The 16,765-nt window shown below is 40.2% G+C and overlaps 1 protein-coding gene across 5 annotated transcripts in view; it reads right to left on the bottom strand.

The window, feature by feature from the left end:
* The window catches only part of Kiaa0825 (KIAA0825 ortholog), a 414,990-nt gene that overhangs the window by 258,335 nt on the left and 139,890 nt on the right, over positions 1–16,765 (bottom strand). The gene's annotated exons all lie outside the window — the stretch shown is intronic.

Below are 16,765 nucleotides of genomic sequence, written 5' to 3' on the forward strand. Positions count from 1 at the left end.
AGTCATAACAAGAGTGACGAACTGACAGTAACAGCAAACCCGAGAAACAGACCTACTCTGTGGCAGTGTTTCCAAGGACTGTGCGGGGCAGGAGCGGGTGATCTGGGTGGTGAGCAAGCAGGAGTGTGCGAGGAGCACACTCAGCGCAGTTGGCTGCGCTCTCATTAGCAATGACTCCCTAAGTGGATGGCCATTAGAAACCGACACATCTCTAGTGCCAATCTCCGGTAGATGAGAAGCAGCGGCATGAGAGAACGTGCTAAACGCATACACAGAAATTCTTCTGTTTGTTTCTCATTCTCAAACTCAGGTTGGCCCAGAACTCACCTCACAGTATCGCATAATCTTGCCCCACCTCAAGGCAATCGTTCTTCCTAGGAATCCCAAATAATGGGATTATAGGTATGAATCATAGCATCTGTCTTAAATTCTTCAGCTTCCTTTTATTAGAAATTGCCGGGGTAGGCCACAGAAATCTGTGCCCTAATAAAATCTCTCTAAAAAACTTGGCTTCTTGTTAAGGTTTGGGGACACTGCTGCAGGCAGTGCTTCCTTAAACATACTCGTAGTAACAGAAAATATTCAGATCACCTTCAGGCCTTTTTGTCTTTGGATTCATCCAACACTGCCCTTGACTTGCTGGTAATAATGGACTAAATGTGTTGCTCCAAAATTCAAAGGTTTCGACTTCAATTACAGTGTGGTAACATCTGAGGATGGGGTCAGGAGGTGGAGATGTTGTGAGTGGGTTTAGAGCTCTGAGATGAACAGCTCAGAGAACTACCCTGCCCTGCTTTGGCCATGAGGATACAAGAATACAAGAATTTTCCTGTTAGCAACCTGGATGAAGGCCTTCACCAGAACCTGACTGCTGGTACCCTCGTGTTCATCCCAGTATTTTACATAGCATCCTTGGTTAACTCAGACACCGTTTATCCATGGAGCTTTGAATGGCTCTATATTTACCTCAATTTTACCCATATGTTCTGGCTAGTTTTAGTTAATTCAACACATGCTGAGTTATCTGAAAGGAAATTCAATTGAGAAACTGCTTGCCTAAAATCTGATTGTAGGCAAGCATAGGACATTTTCTTAGTTATTGTTGTAGGGGGGCATAGTCTATTGTGGATGGTGCCACAACCCTGGACAGGTGGTCCTGGCTTCTATAAGAAAGAAGGCTGAGCAAATCATGGGAAGCAAGCCAGTAAACATCACCCCTCCATGGCCTCTGTATCAGCTTCTGCCTCCAGGGTTCTACCCTGTTTGAAGTCTTGTCCTGACTTCCTTGGATAATGAACTATGACGTGAAAGTATAAGTCAAATAAACCTTTTGCTTTTCTCCCAATTTGCTTTTGGTTGTGGCGATACGTCACAGTAACCCTAAGACACAACCATTTAATTTGTAGCAAAAATTCCACCTTCTCTGAAAACTCTTCATTAAATTTTTCTCTTCATGGTGGCCTCTGAATTAAAAATTTGTGACAAGCTCACACATTTCGACACTTAATATTTCACCAGTTAAATCACTTCATCATCCATCTAGACTCAAGTGTCTTTAGTATACTTGTTTTCAGTTACCCAAAGTTTCTACCACTGTATAATGCAGGTGATGCTGATTGATTTGATTTGTTAGCATGTACATGGATAGGCAAAAAAGAAAAGAACTTTGCATTTAGAGCAAGAGAAGAAAAAGAGAAGGATCAAAGATGAGGCATTTCAAAGCATTTCCTCCTTGGCATGGCGTCAGGAACATTTCATAACTGCGCGATGCACAAAATTCTTCACTCTGTACTTAAACTTTGGACAAATTTAGACTTTCCTTGTGAAGCCTTGAATACTGGAAACAAGAGTAACTCCTTGGGTATTTGGGCAATTCTAGATAGAAAATTTCTACCATGGGTTGTTGAAATAGGAGCAGCGGGGCTACGTTTCTGGCACCCGGCCACCCGCATGGCTAGCTTTATACCCGAAATAATTACATGGAAACTGTATTCTTTTAAACACTGCCTGGCCCATTAGTTCCATCCTCTTATTAGCTAGCTCTTACATATTCATCTAACCCATTTTTAATAATCTGTGTAGCCCACGAGGTGGCTTACCAGGGAAGATCTTAACCTGCATCTGTATGGAGTGGGAGAATCATGGCAACTCACTGACTCAGCTTCTTTTTTTCCAGTATTTTGTTTTGTTTACTCTGTCTATCTAAATTTTATCCTATCAGAGGGCCAAGCAGTTTTTTTTTATTAGTTAACCAATGAAAACAACAGATTAGAAAGAAATCACTCCCACATCAATGGGTGGCTGATGAAGAAATAAGAATAAGCAATTTAATTCTCAGGCCGGGCAGTGGTGGTGCACGCCTTTAATACCAGCACTCGGGAGGCATAGGCAGGCGGATCTCTGTGAGTTCGAGGCCAGCCTGGTCTATAAGAGCTAGTTCTGGGACAGGCACCAAGCTACAGAGAAACCCTGTCTCAAAAAAACAAAAAAAAAAAAATTCTCAGCCAGTAGAGTCAAACCATGGCTGCTGAGCATCTCTGGAAGTTGGAGTTACTTTCCCCTTTGGAGCCTGGTTCCGAAAGACACCATGGTCATCACTACTTCCTTCCTGAACCTTGGGTGTTGGGTTCCTAAGAAGCCCTGCAGGGTACCATAGAGGAAAAACAGCTGGTGGCAATTGTTACACATATCCTTGTTGGCTAACTTTTCCAATCTACATGTCACATGTGAGTAGTGACACAGCTGGGGACGGTTTGGCTGGAATGTACAGCTGGGAGGAGACAGGGGCACGATCACAGGGAGGCTACCTTCACAGTGGGACTCTGTATCTACTGCAGAGTTTCAAACAGGGGAGATTCCTCATATGTTCGCAGTGTAGAAAACTGGTTAAAGAAAAGCAGTGTTTTTAAGGCAGTCCCTTGTTCATATAATAAAGTAACTGAATGTCCTTTATTTTACTTTACTTGAATACCTGGTTAATAATAAAGTCCTTCAGTTAACAGATGGGAAGATGCTCACTGAAATGCACCTTAGTTCTTGAATCTTCCAACTTACCACAGATTTTGAAATGTACAGTAGAATGAACCACTATGCGGAAAAATAAAATAGTATAAACATTCTTCAGTACCCAGGATCTGAGTAATGAATGCACTGAAAGTCTGTGGGAGGCATATGGAGAAGCACATGTTCACTCATCCTTTGAGCGGGTAGGCTGTGAAAGTGAGGAGTCTGAGCAATGACAGAAAGTGTGTGTGTGTGTGTGTGTGTGTGTGTGTGTGTGATCAAATGTGTACATGTCAAATTCTACTATGACATACGAAAGAGAATAGAAATTTACAAATCATAAAAATGCATACATTTCATCCTGGGAGACAGAATAAATTCATGGTTGGTTTGTACTAAAATTATACTCAAATAAATGCTGTGTTTCTGGGCTGTGGATTAGCCCAAAGAATTCCTCAAATCCATAAGTAACGAGGTTCAATCTTTATTTATTTATGGACATAACAAATGATTTTTATAGAATAATCATATGAACTTTTAGCTCTACCCTAGCTGTATGACTATAAAGTACCTCATTTATAGTTTCTCCAAGTTTTCTTTATGTACTCATGTTTTTTTTTAACTCAGTGAACTTACTACTCCTAGTGTACACTTTTTCTTATTTCCACCTTTACTGTAAAGCACAGGCCAGGAGTTCTACATCATACTCAAGTTATGATATGGGTGGCATACTGGTCAGATTTTATGACCATAAGTTCATTTATCCTACCAAATATGTGTCTTAGAGAAGCTACTAGATGGAATGAACAGTGTGATGCACAGCCTGCAGGTACACCCAACAGCGTTGGCTACTGTCCTTGATGACAGAGGACCACAACAGACTACACAGGTCCAGGCACCAGGAGGTAAACATAGGAGTTTCTATTTCAGAAGTTTAGGCTGATCTACTGTAAAATTATCTGCTTTGCACCCCCACAATCTCAATTCTGTATGTTCTGTGGAAGAGGAAGATCAACTTCTATGATGAAATGGTGTGGGGATAGAGCAAGTTCTAAGTAAATGTATGAGAAGCAGATGCAGTTCGGAGTGAATGTGCACTGTGACACGAACACAGCATGTTAATGATCCCAGTATCTCAGATTCATGGGAACTGCTTCCTCCTCCACGATCACTACACCCTGAGAGTAAACAGTTAAGGAATAATCTGCAGACAATACCTAAACCTGCCACCTTTTGTAGCTGTATACCATGAACCGGCCTCCATATCCTGCTGTACACCATGAACCTGTCTCTTAATCCACAGGTATACCATGAACCTGCCTCCTTATCCAGCTGTGTACCATGAACCTGTTATCCTGCTGTATACCATGAACCTGCCTCCTTATCCAGCTGTATACCATGAACCTGCCTCCTTATCCAGCTATATACCATGAACCTCCATCCTCATCCAGCTGTATACCATGAATCTGCCTCCTTATCCAGTTGTATACCGTGAACCTGCATAGTTATCCAGCTGTATACCATGAACCTGCCTCCTTATCCTGTTGTATACCATGAACCTGCATCCTTATTTTGCTGTATACCATGAGCCTGCATTCTTATCCAGCTGTATACCATGAACCTGCCTCCTTATCCAGCTATATACCATGAGCCTGCCTTCTTATCTTGTTGTATGCCGTGAACCTGCCTCCTTACACAGGTGTATACAAAGACCTATCTCCTCATTTTGGATATATAAAATAAACACACTGAGTCTCCTATTTCATATCAACCAGAGCATACAGCTTTTCTGTATGTGTGTCCGTGTGTCTGTCCTTCCTATATTCCCTCATGTGCCCTGTCATATCAACTTTTGAGGATGGAGGCCTTAGTGACTCCACTGATGGAGAGTGGCTATAGCAGAACAGAATATCTAGTCAAGGGATGTGATGATGATGATGGTGATAATTACCACTTTGGTGATGATGACCACAATTATCACTTGCACATATGAAAATGACAACCACCTACAGCAGGAACTACTCTAGTTGTCTTAAGTGCTAGTCTGTATTTAAACTTTCTGGGGGTGGAATGGGATTGAGACAGAGTTTCTCTGCATGGCCCTAGCTGTCCCAGAACTTGCTCTGTCCTGGAACCAGGTAAGGCTCAAACTCTGCTTCTGCCTCCTGAATAATATGACTAAAGGATTAAAAGAGAGTACCACCAGGACTTATTAATATCTCTCTCTCTCTCTCTCTCTCTCTCTCTCTCTCTCTCTCTCTCTCTCTCTCTCTCTCTGTGGCCAATTGTGAAAAATCAATGACAGGATTCATAGCCCTTAATATGTGGAATAGATTTCAGTGGTATAAAGAAGAGACCATTTGGGAAATCAACAACTTTACCTTTTCTTGTCTTTACTTCTTGGCATGTGCTAGATAGATCAAAGGGGGAAAGAATGCATACAACCTTAGTGCCCCTAACTTTTAGACAAGATCGGATATAATGCCAGGGAACTGAAAGTCCTAGAGAAGAGCTGGGGAGTCTGGTTCAGTTGGTAGACCACTTGCCTAGCATGTACAAACCCAAGTTTGATTCTTTTCATGGCAAACACAAGTGTGAAGATGACGCCTGTAATCTCAGCACTTCAGAGGATCAGAAATTCCAGGTCACTTTCTGCTAAATCACAAACTCAGGGTCTTTTGTGAACATGAGATCTTTTCTACAAAACCTCTCAAGTAATGACTGACCCTGAGAGTTGTTTAGGTGTGTGCTTCAAAACCCTCGTTCTTTTGTTTGATAACTGGAACTGCGCATTCTGCATTGCTTCTCAAAATCCTACTCCTAATCTCACAGCTTGCACCCACTGACAAAAACTTTCGCAATTAAGAAGTGTTAAGAGCTGAGGAGGAGTTCTCTGGTAGAGTTTTTGGGGTCACTTATGTACACTATCATATATACCTTCAGTGATGGGGCAGGATGCAAGATCAACTAAAAATACATCAGAAGCCCTCCTATACACAAAGGATAAAGAAGCAAAGAGGGAAATCAGAGAAACATCACCTTTCACGATAGCTACAAATAGCATAAAGTATCTTGGGGTTACACTTTCAACGAAGTGAAAGACCTATATGACATGAACTTTAAGTCTTTGAAGAAAGAAATTGAAGAGGATACCAGAAAATGGAAGGATCTTCCATGCTCTTGGATTGGTAGGATCAACATAGTAAAAAAGGCAATTCTACCAAAGGCAATTTATAGATTCAATGCAATCCCCCATCAAAATCACAACAAAATTCTTCACAGACCTTGAGAGAACAATAATCAACTTTATATAGAAAAAAAAAACCAGGATAGTCAAAACAATCCTATACAATAAAGGAACTTCTGGAGGCATTGCCATCCCTGATTTCAGACTCTATTACAGAGCTACAGTAATGAAAACAGCTTGGTATTAGCATAAAAACAGAGATATTGACCAATGGAGTCAAATTGAAGACCCGGATATTAACCCATAAACATATGAACACCTGATTTTTTACAAAGAAGCTAAAATTATACAATGGAAGAAAGAAAGCATCTTTAACAAATGGTGCTGGCATAACTGGATGTCAACCTGTAGAAGAATGAAAATAGATCCATATCTATCACCATTCACAAAACTCAAGGCCAAATGGATTAAAGACCTCAATATAAATCCAACCACACTGAACCTGAGAGAAGAGAAAGTGGGAAGTAGATTGCAACACATGGGCACAGGAGACCACTTTCTACTATAACCCCAGTAGCACCAAAAAAAAAAAAAAAAAAAAAATAAAAGAAACAACAAAAAAAAAAAAAAATAAAAAAAAAAAAAAAAAAAAAAAAAAAGACAAGAAGGCAACCTACTGAATAGGAGAAGATATCCACCAATCCCACATCAGACAAAGGTCTGATCTCCAAAATATATAAAGAATTGAAGAAACTAGACATTAAAATTCTAAATAACCCAGTTAAAAAATAGGGTACTAAACTGAACAGAGAATTCTCAACAGAATTTTAAATGGCCAAAAGATACTTAAAAGTAAGTTCAACTTTCTTAGCGATTAGGGAAATGCAAATCAAAACAACTTTGAGATACCATCTTACACCTGTCAGGATGGCTAAAATAAAACTCCAATGATAGCCTATGCTGGAGAGGGTGTGGAGTAAGGGGAACACTCATCCATTGCTGGTAGGAATGCAAACTTGTGCAACCACTTTGGAAATCAGTGTGGTGGTGGTGCAAGAGAATTGTCTGTAATCTGTCAATCATGTTTTAAATAAATGCTGATTGGCCAGGCAGGAAGTATAGGTGGGAAAACCAGACAGGAAGTAGAAATAATGCAAAGAGAACAGGAGAATTATGGGAAGGAGAAAGCTGATTCCTCCTACTCCTGCGCAGATGACTAAAGCAGCAGGATGTGATCTGCCCCACTGAAAAAGGTACTGAGCCACATGGCTAACATAGATAAAAAAAAATGGGTTAGTCAAGATGTGAGAGTTAGCCAGTGAAGAGGCTAGAGCTAATGGGCCAATTGGCTTATAATTTATGGAGACCTATGTGTGATTTTCTTTGGGGCTAAATAGTTGTGGGTACGGGGCAAGACAGAAACTCCAACAACAAGCAGGCCCCCATTTGTGTTACATGTTGGTTTTTCAGAAAATTGGGAGTCAACCTACCTCGGGATCCAGCAATACCCCTCTTGGGAATATACCCAAGAGATGCTCAATCATACCACAAAAGCATTTGTTCAACTATGTTCATAGCAGCATTATTTGTAATAACAAGAACCTGGAAACAACCTAGATGCCCCTCAATCGGAAGAATGGATAAAGAAAGTGTGGCACATCTACACTTTAGAATACTACTCAGAGGTAAAAACAATGACATCTTGAATTTTGCATGCAAATGGATGGAAATAGGGAACACTATCCTGAGTGAGATAACCCAGACCCAAAAAGATGAATATGGTATGTACTCACTCATAAGTGGATTCTACCCATAAACAAAGGACATTAGCCTATAGTTCACAATCCTAGAGAAGCTAAGTACTAAGGTGAACCCAAAGAAAAACATATAGTTATCCTCCTAGAAATTGGAAGCAGACAAGATTGCCAGGCAAAAGTTGGGAGCATGGGGGTGGGGTGGGGTTGGGGGAAAGGGAAAGGGGGAGAGAGAAAGGAGAAGGGGAGGGTTGGGGAGAGCTTGGAGGAGTAGAATGGTTGAGATGGAGGAAGGACAGATATGGGAGCAGGGAAGAAGACAGCTTAATTAAGGGAGCCATTTTGGGGTTGGCAAGAGGCTTGGCTCTAGTGGTTTCCCAGGTGTCCATGGGGATGTCCCCAGCAAAGACCCTGGGCAGTGGAGGAGAGGTGCCTGAACTGGCCTTGTCATGTAGTCACACTGATTATATCTCGAATATCACCATAAAATTTTCGTCTGGCGACAGATGGAGATAGAGACAGAGACCCACATAGGAGCACAGGACTGAGCTCCCAAGGTCCAGTTGAAGAGCAGAAGGAGTCAGTTGAAGAGCAAGGAAGTCAGGACCAAGAGGGGTTGGTCCACCCACTGAGAAGGTGTGCCTGTGTTCTAATGGGAGCTTGCCAAATCAAGCTGGACTGGGACTGAAAGAGCACGTGATTAAACCGGACTCTCTGAATGTGGCTGACAATTGGGGCAGCCTAAGAAGCCAATGATAACGGCACTGGGATTTGTCTCTACTGCATGTACTGGCTTTTTGGGATCCTATTCTATTTGGATGCACACCTTCTTAAGCCTGGATGGAGGTGGGAGGGCCTTGGACTTCCCATAGGGCAAGGTACCCTGCCCTCTCTTAGGACTAGAGGAGGAAGGGGGAAGGGTGAGTGAGGGAGTGGAAGGGAAGTGGGAGGAGGGGAGGAAGTGGAAATTTTGATTGGTATTATTTATAAAGTAAAAAAAAGGGGGGGTGAGGAAATAGTCTTTCCCAAGGAAGGGCTCCTTGATTTCATTTAATACTAAGTGGTCAGCACTAAAATTATATACATATAAGAAACACTAAATGGACTGAGCAGGTTGTATTTATGTGTTCTCAGTACACACACCCTCGCACACATGTATGTGCAAGCACGCGTGCGCATGCACACACCAATAGCAATGAATGAAAAAGAAGCAATGATTTCTATAGGAGATGGGTAGGGTACATGCATGAGAAGTACTGGAGAAAGGAAGAGATGAAGGAAAGAAATTATGCACTTATGTTTTAATTTTTTAAAATTAAAACAATTAATTAATAAAGAAAATCTGATTACACTGATTACATATTAAAAGAAAACAAACAATACACGACTCTCCCAAGGCTTGTTAAGTTCAGCCAGTCCTGCAACAATTGAGTGGAGAGATGACATGAATCTTTTTGCTTCACTATCTCCTCTCTCTTGCCACTTAGAAAATAAACTATTTTCACCTGAATCTTTGTTCAAAGGTCTGTTTCCTAAGAATATTCAAGTTGTGATGAGGACAGAGGTACTTATTGTATATTTCAATCCTATTTGAAGGATATTGAACAAATACTCCAAAGACATTTAGTTAATAGACGTGGCTACTTTAAAATCCAGGTCACTCTGAATTCAAACCCAACGCTCTTTCCTTTGCCTCAGGATTTCCCTAATTAAGCTTGGTAGATAAGTTGCATGTTCTGGCATAGAAGATGCTTGGCTCAATTCGAGCCTCCTGATTGAGGATACCAAATTTTTAACCCCAAATTGAGGTGTGTCATGGGGCTATGTCCCAAACTGGAGCCATGTTACTTAAAGAATTAGGGAATGATTTCAACCAGGGTGTTTCTTGCATGCATCACTGGGACAAATTTATACCAGAAATCATAAGGTACATTATTTAGAGAACAAAGTCAAAGCATAACTCAAGACAAGTTGAGGGTCACAGTCCTGAAGCAGGGAAGCAGGAGCATGTACGGCCCACTATTATGACATTACTCTTTGTTTTCCATAACTTTCCTGTCAAAATCTTTCCAAGAAAAGAAGCAAAGGAAACTTTTAAAGTCATTTTGTCATCTTTGTTCACAAAGACAATTTTAGTACCCTAGGAAAAAAGTGTTGGAAATTAAAAACTCAAAATATATTCTTTTCCACTTTAACAAAAAGTATAAAAAGTTCAGCTGGTTTGCACTGAAAATAATTGCAAATAGTCAATATCTATTATAGGCATAGCTAAATCTTAACTGTAGTTATAATTATAGATGATTGAGGAAGTAAAAATTGGGTGATGCTCATTTGCATGCATGTATGTATGTATGTATGTATGTATGTACGTATAATTTGCCTTGATATTCAAGCTGGCTTTGCCCACTAATAAAGATTTACAATCTTGAATAAAGATCACAGGTGTGCCTCCTCACACTTGTGTATGTGGTGTTGGGAATTACATTGGGGCTTTGCACGTGGTAGGCAGAAACTTTGCTAATTATATTCTTATTGTATAAAAATTAGGGAAATTCTGGCTATATGTGTCTCTTAGACTCCTTTGGTCCATGTAGCCTGAAACAAGAGGTAAAGACAAGAAAAAGTCATTAGCAAGTGCTTTTAAGGTTAATTAATTTTAACTTTGAGAATAATATAACAGTATAGCCATGAGTTGAGGAGTCTCTCTGAGTTCCTCATAGAGCCATGAGTCAGTAGGGTACTGTCTTACTGGTACCAAGGAGTCACTGTCTCTCTGGAACCAATGACTGTGACAGGACCTGACCGCCAGAGAAGACCCTGTTACTGAGCGTTCCAGAAAGGTTTTCTTTAGTGTAGAGAACCAGTGGGAAATGTTCTTTCCACGATACCACCCTTGTAGTATGATGTGGGATTCCCCTCTGTATGCTGCGAATATCATTGATTAATACAGGAACTGCTTTGAGCCTATAGCAGTGCTATAGAGAAACAGAGCTAGGTGGGGGAAACTAAACAGAATGCTAGGAGAAAGAAGGCAGACTCAGGGAGAAGTCAAGTAGCCCCTCTGGAGATAGACACCAGAACTTTGCCCGGTAAGCTACAGCCTTGTGGCGACACACAGATTAATGGAAATGGGTGAAATTAATATGTAAGAGATTGGCCAATAAGAAGCAAGAGCTAATGGGTCAAGCGGTGATTTATTAATACAGTTTCTGTGTGATTATTTCGGGGCTGGGCAGCCGGGAACCAGCAAGCCGCATCCTCCAACATCAGTAGATCCTTTTAACATGGTTAGAGAATTGAAAAAAATCTTCCATTTACTGAAGCAGAAATCTCTTTACTATCCAGTTGTTATGATTGATTGCTTGGTGGATAATTAATGTGACAAATAGCTTGGGCACATTTGCTCATTTAATTCTCATAAGCCTCCCATGAGAATATCCTGGAATGTGAGGGACGAAGATGCTTTCAGAAAAAGAAAAAAATAGTACTTTTGCATAAAATGTTTAAGTAGATCAATAAGATTATATAATATTTATGTCTCAACTTCCTCATCAAAATACAAAATGAAACAGGAATTCACATAGGTAATTCACATTTGCCAAGATCACAAAACCAAACAAATATAGAAGACACATTCATCTATTGTGAAAATCTTTAGTTGTCTGTATGATCACAGTATAGTCTCAATTTCTGTGTTTCTTATATAATACTTTTAAATTATAATAGAAAGAAATATAAGCCTTAAGCTACCCATCTATATGTCCATCTACCCACCCACTCACCCATCCATCCACCCATCCATCCACTCATCCATCCACCCATCCATCCACCCATTCATCCTTCTGAAATTCCTAGTTTAGCTGACAGTTTTAGTTCCTTTTATAACCATCTGATTCACAGATACTGACTTTGTCTTTGAAAGTCTTTTCAAAGATGCAGGTATTTGTCCCTCTGTTCTCTGGAACAGCTATGTACCAGCTCCCAGAGTTCCTCCCCTAGTTGACTCTGTGCTTGCACTTGGCATCTCAGAGTACATACTTCTCACAGCCGTTTTCCTCAGTGCTGTAAATAGCTTGCCAGCAATAGCTATGTGACTCCTAAAATATTTTATACTAAAATTTACTTATGTCATTTCTCCCATCCAGTTTCCAGAAAGCAATTTTGATTCTTCTATTTAAATGGTATTTCCTGATGATACTAGAAGTAACCAGCTCATCAAAACCACACTTTCCTTACCTGAGATCTACCATTCATAGAAATTGTTAGAAATATTTCATATAGCACTTACATATACATTACTACTCTGAATTAATCTTGTTCATTTATTCATTCTAGACCAAGTGTACAGAATAAGCAACAGAGGAAAGGCAAACTAAGATATAGCAAGCAAACAAACAAACAAATCCCAAGCTAATCGTTGGGAGTTAATGAAAGGCTTTCCTACAAAAGTCATTTCTGAGCTAGCTATGAAGGTGAGTAGGTGTGCATTCATTACAGATGAAGAGGTGCTAGGGAATGGAAGAATAGCATAGCAAGTAATGGTGGAAAGGATGAGGAGCAGAGTTCATACTGTGATGGTTGTGACTCTGGAAATGTAGGAAGACAGCCATATGCATGTGACTTTTCTAGACTATGCTCTGTGTGTGTACACATGTACACGAATACATGTACATTGAAAGTCTTTACACCACAGGTATGAATTAAGTTTGAGTTAGAAAAATTGGCTTGGGTTTGAAAAAATCTGGCTATGAAAATCAATACATAAATTATAGATAACCGGCACATGTGAGTCATTCAATGGAAGAGTGTTTGCCTACCATGGGCCAGGCTCAGTACCATCAAGAAAAGGCAAGGCTAGGCCATCACTATAGTGATGTACAGATTACAGTGGTTTGGAAGAAGATGAAAGTGACCGTATGGACAGTAAAGGTTTAAAATTATAGAGACTTAGCAATAGGGTGGGAATGTAGGCAACAAAGAGGCTCTAGATGTCCATCTGGGGATCTGCCTACACAACCAAGTGAACTTACCTTTAGCTAAGACAAGGCAGAGAGAAGAGGATCGGCTTGGAAAGAACAGTGTCTGTAACCTCAAGTATAATCCTCAAGAAAATATTTATGACATTGGCATCTATGGGTCTATAGTCTTTGGAGAGACTACTATTGATTTTAATAAAATGGAGTACAGAAGAAGTATAGAAGAACACAGAGAACATTGCATTGTGTTTTAAAAGTTACACGATAAAACACTAAAGATATTCAGTATTTCAGGGCAGGTCTGGGCACATAATATGAAAAGACACAAAAGCAGTGCCAGGAAAGGAAAAAGGAAACTGGTGGGATGTTCCACGATGGAGGAAGACAGCAACAGCACTGTGTGGCTGCCACGTAGGCAGCCAACTCAACTCTTGTGTTGAGAAGGACTTTTGTTCCAAGTTTCCTTAACTGCCTTGTGCTTATAACACACAGCACAGTGGGTACAGAAAGAAAGTCTGCAAGATACATTTATCAAAGAAATAACCTGGGTAAGTAATTACACAGTATTATGCAGTGAGGCCAAATATAACTTATATTTAGGGTAGAAGATGGTCGGCCATGGTCAACAATGCCTTGGGGAACTGTGAGAGAGGCTCCAGGAAAATGGCAGAGGGCCTTGAACCTCAGGTGGGTTTTCTTCCCTGCATTGTTCTTGGATGTTTCTGTGCCTCCTGTCATGTAACTTGAACATGTACATTCGGGTTATATGACATGTTTATTCTTGTTGGATGTCAGTCTATAGCTACAGAATGCATCTGGTCAGTGTACCCCAAGTCTGCATATTGCGTTCTGCGTTGGTTTCCTGTTTTCCCGGACATAAGTTATATTACGTGCCAGGTAACTGTGTTTAAATTGGTCTGTCCTGAGAGAGTTCTTAGAAAGGTCAGCTCTGTGAATATTTAGTATGTGATTCTTGGTGTTTATTTACATGTTTTTCTGATCATGGTTTTCTGAGCTCAAACAACCTTCTTTGTAGCATTGCTTTCTTCTCTACGTTATGTATAAAGTGCACTGGGACTGGAGCGAGGCTACTGCAACATTAGACTCTAGTCCACTCCATCCTTCTAGGCCCTCAGAGCACAGGCCCAGCAGACAAGATCTGCTCAGGTCCGTTGAAAAGTCACCAGAAGATGATATAGAAACATGAACAGTATTATCTTAAGTAAAAGCACAATAAAAGGCAAGCTCTCCAGCTTAGGAGACATTTGTCAGAGTATCATGTACTCATAGAAAAAAATAAGTAGGAAGCGAATGCACGGCTTCCTTAAATTAACTATGCTGAGCAGGTTCAGAACAGACTTCTGACCTACTCAACAAAGGAAGACGTGAAAATTACCTGGAAATATTCAAATAGTTTAATGAAGATCAAGTTTAGGAAACATTAAAAAAAAGCATAAGAAGGAAGCATACTATAAATTACTATAATGACTAAACTTGGTTGTCATCTTGACCACATCTGGAACCAACTAGGACCCAAGCATCTGGGTACACCTGTGAGAAATTATTCTCCACTGGATCACTTAAGATGGGAAAACCCAGCCTAAGTCTGGACCACATCTTCTCATGACAGTTGCATCAAAGGGCACAGAAAAAGGAAACTTTCGCTTTTTGCCTGTTTGCCCTCACTCTCACTGGCAAGTTCAGATGAGCTATTTCCTCACTGGCCTTAAAACCTACTTCTAGAGTCCAAAACAGACTGAAGACCAGGTGAGATACCCAGCCTCTTTGACCAAACACATTCTTGGTCTTTCTGTCAGGAGACAGCCATTGTTGGACTAGCTGGACCACTGCCTAGAAGAGCCATTATAAATCCCTTTTTAGTATGCATAGGTTCCTTCTGTCAGGTGTGTTCCACTCAAGAACCCTGACTACTACAATTACCAGGAGAATATTGTTTCTTGAACATTCATATGAAATCACTGTATATTGCCATGTTATTCACTTGATAGTGAAATATTCACCAGTTCCTTTAGTTTAATCTACTATGAAACCAATAACTGTTTCTAAGTCATCTATACTATTGGCCTGTACCTTGAATGTAGTTTATTTTACTTAATGCTTTGGAAATACATTAATTTTCTTAAAGATAGGTCTTTAAAACTGTATTACAACAGCCTGGAAGAACATGGAAAGATTTTTGCTTTATTTATTATGCACCTCATAGTAACCTTATAGACACTATAGGCAAGTTTATTTTCTATGTAACTTTCAGTATTTTGGCTCTGTTTTGGTTTGATTGCATGTCTTTCTTGTTCCTTTTCTTCCTTCTCATTTACATTTAATTAAGTATCTTTAATATTTCTGAAAGCTGACTCAAATCTTTCCTGAAATAAAATATAAGTACAAAATAAATCAATGCTATAGTCACTAGGAAGCTAGACTGTAAAGTAGCTCAGCATGTAAGGGCAGTTGCCAATGAGCCTGACGACCTAAGTTTTCAATCCCCAGGATCCATTCATGGAGGAAGGAGAGCATTGACTCTTGCAAGTTGTGTGACTTCCATAAGAAATGTTGCAACATGTACCCTCCCCTGCACAATAAATTTAAATAAATATATAAAATTCTAATTCTTATGAAGCTTCAAAAAACAGCTACTTTGGTGATCGCATTTCTCAGTTTTTCCTTTCTCATAACAATAAACCTTACATGTTTTAGTTTGTTATTGTCTAACTCATGCATTTCCTACACTATTTTTATTGCTAAGGTGATGAACAGAATTTTCATGAATAATTTTGGGTAAAGAAGAAATAGTGATACCTGGCTTAAAAATGGAATTTGGATGGAAAGGGAGGGGTTTCTGAGCCACATATTGCTGGTTTAGGACCCCCATTGCCATGTCTACCAATGCAAATCAATAATGACTTATTTTAGAATGGCTTTTCTTATTACCCAGATTATATCATTGTTCTAAGCATGCTGGGCTGTAAGTCACAGGCTCCAAGCCTGTCTCTACACATTATATGGCCCTAACAGTAGGCAGTTGTCAGAATGTCAGGCATGGAGTGGGATTTATGGAAAAGGTGTTCATATCATACTTTGCATGGAAACTCAGACAAGGGAGATAAAGAACCTAAGGAGGAACCACGTGAATCAAAGTCTAATACTCAGAATGAACAACAAGTGCAGGTTAAAAATGGCCAACTCTGAGTTGCCTGCCTCAGCTTGCCCAGCAATGGGAATACAAGAAGGCACTGTACACTCAGTGCTCTGTGATCTTAACCAACAAAACGAAAAGATTGCAAAGATGATCTCTAAGCTAACTTCCTGCTGTTGATCTGGACTCTCAATAGAATCCCCGTTCATAAACCATGAATTCGTTCTCTCCATGGGCTCCCCATCATGCATCCAGAGAGCACAGTGAATACCACTGCCATTCTTCAGGGATCATGAACTCAGAACAGTTCATTCCACTGGATGAATCTTGTTTTCCTAAAAATTTTCTTAAACTCAGTAAAAGTTATCAAAATACCAGAAAAAAAAAGGCCAACTCTTCAGCATGTGTGAGAAGACTGGGCTAACTGGAGCAGAGAGAACTTGGGTGATAGAAAACAAGGGACAATAAAGTGTGGCAAAACAAGCTTCTTCAGGATTCTGGGGGGAGAGGGACATGATAAAAACTATCCTACACGGCAATCTTGTCTACTTCCCATAATCAGGAGGATAGCTATATGTTTTTCTTTGGGATCACCTTCTTATTTAGCTTCTTTAGGAGATCAAATTATAGACTCACTGAGGTGGGGTGGGAGGGAGGTAAGGGGAGATGGGGAGAGAAAAGTGAGAAGGGG

Source organism: Alexandromys fortis, unplaced genomic scaffold (genome assembly GCF_014885135.2).
Source record: "Alexandromys fortis isolate MF-2015 unplaced genomic scaffold, M_Fortis_MF-2015_v1.1 scaffold_163, whole genome shotgun sequence".
Taxonomy (NCBI): Eukaryota; Metazoa; Chordata; class Mammalia; order Rodentia; family Cricetidae; genus Alexandromys; species Alexandromys fortis.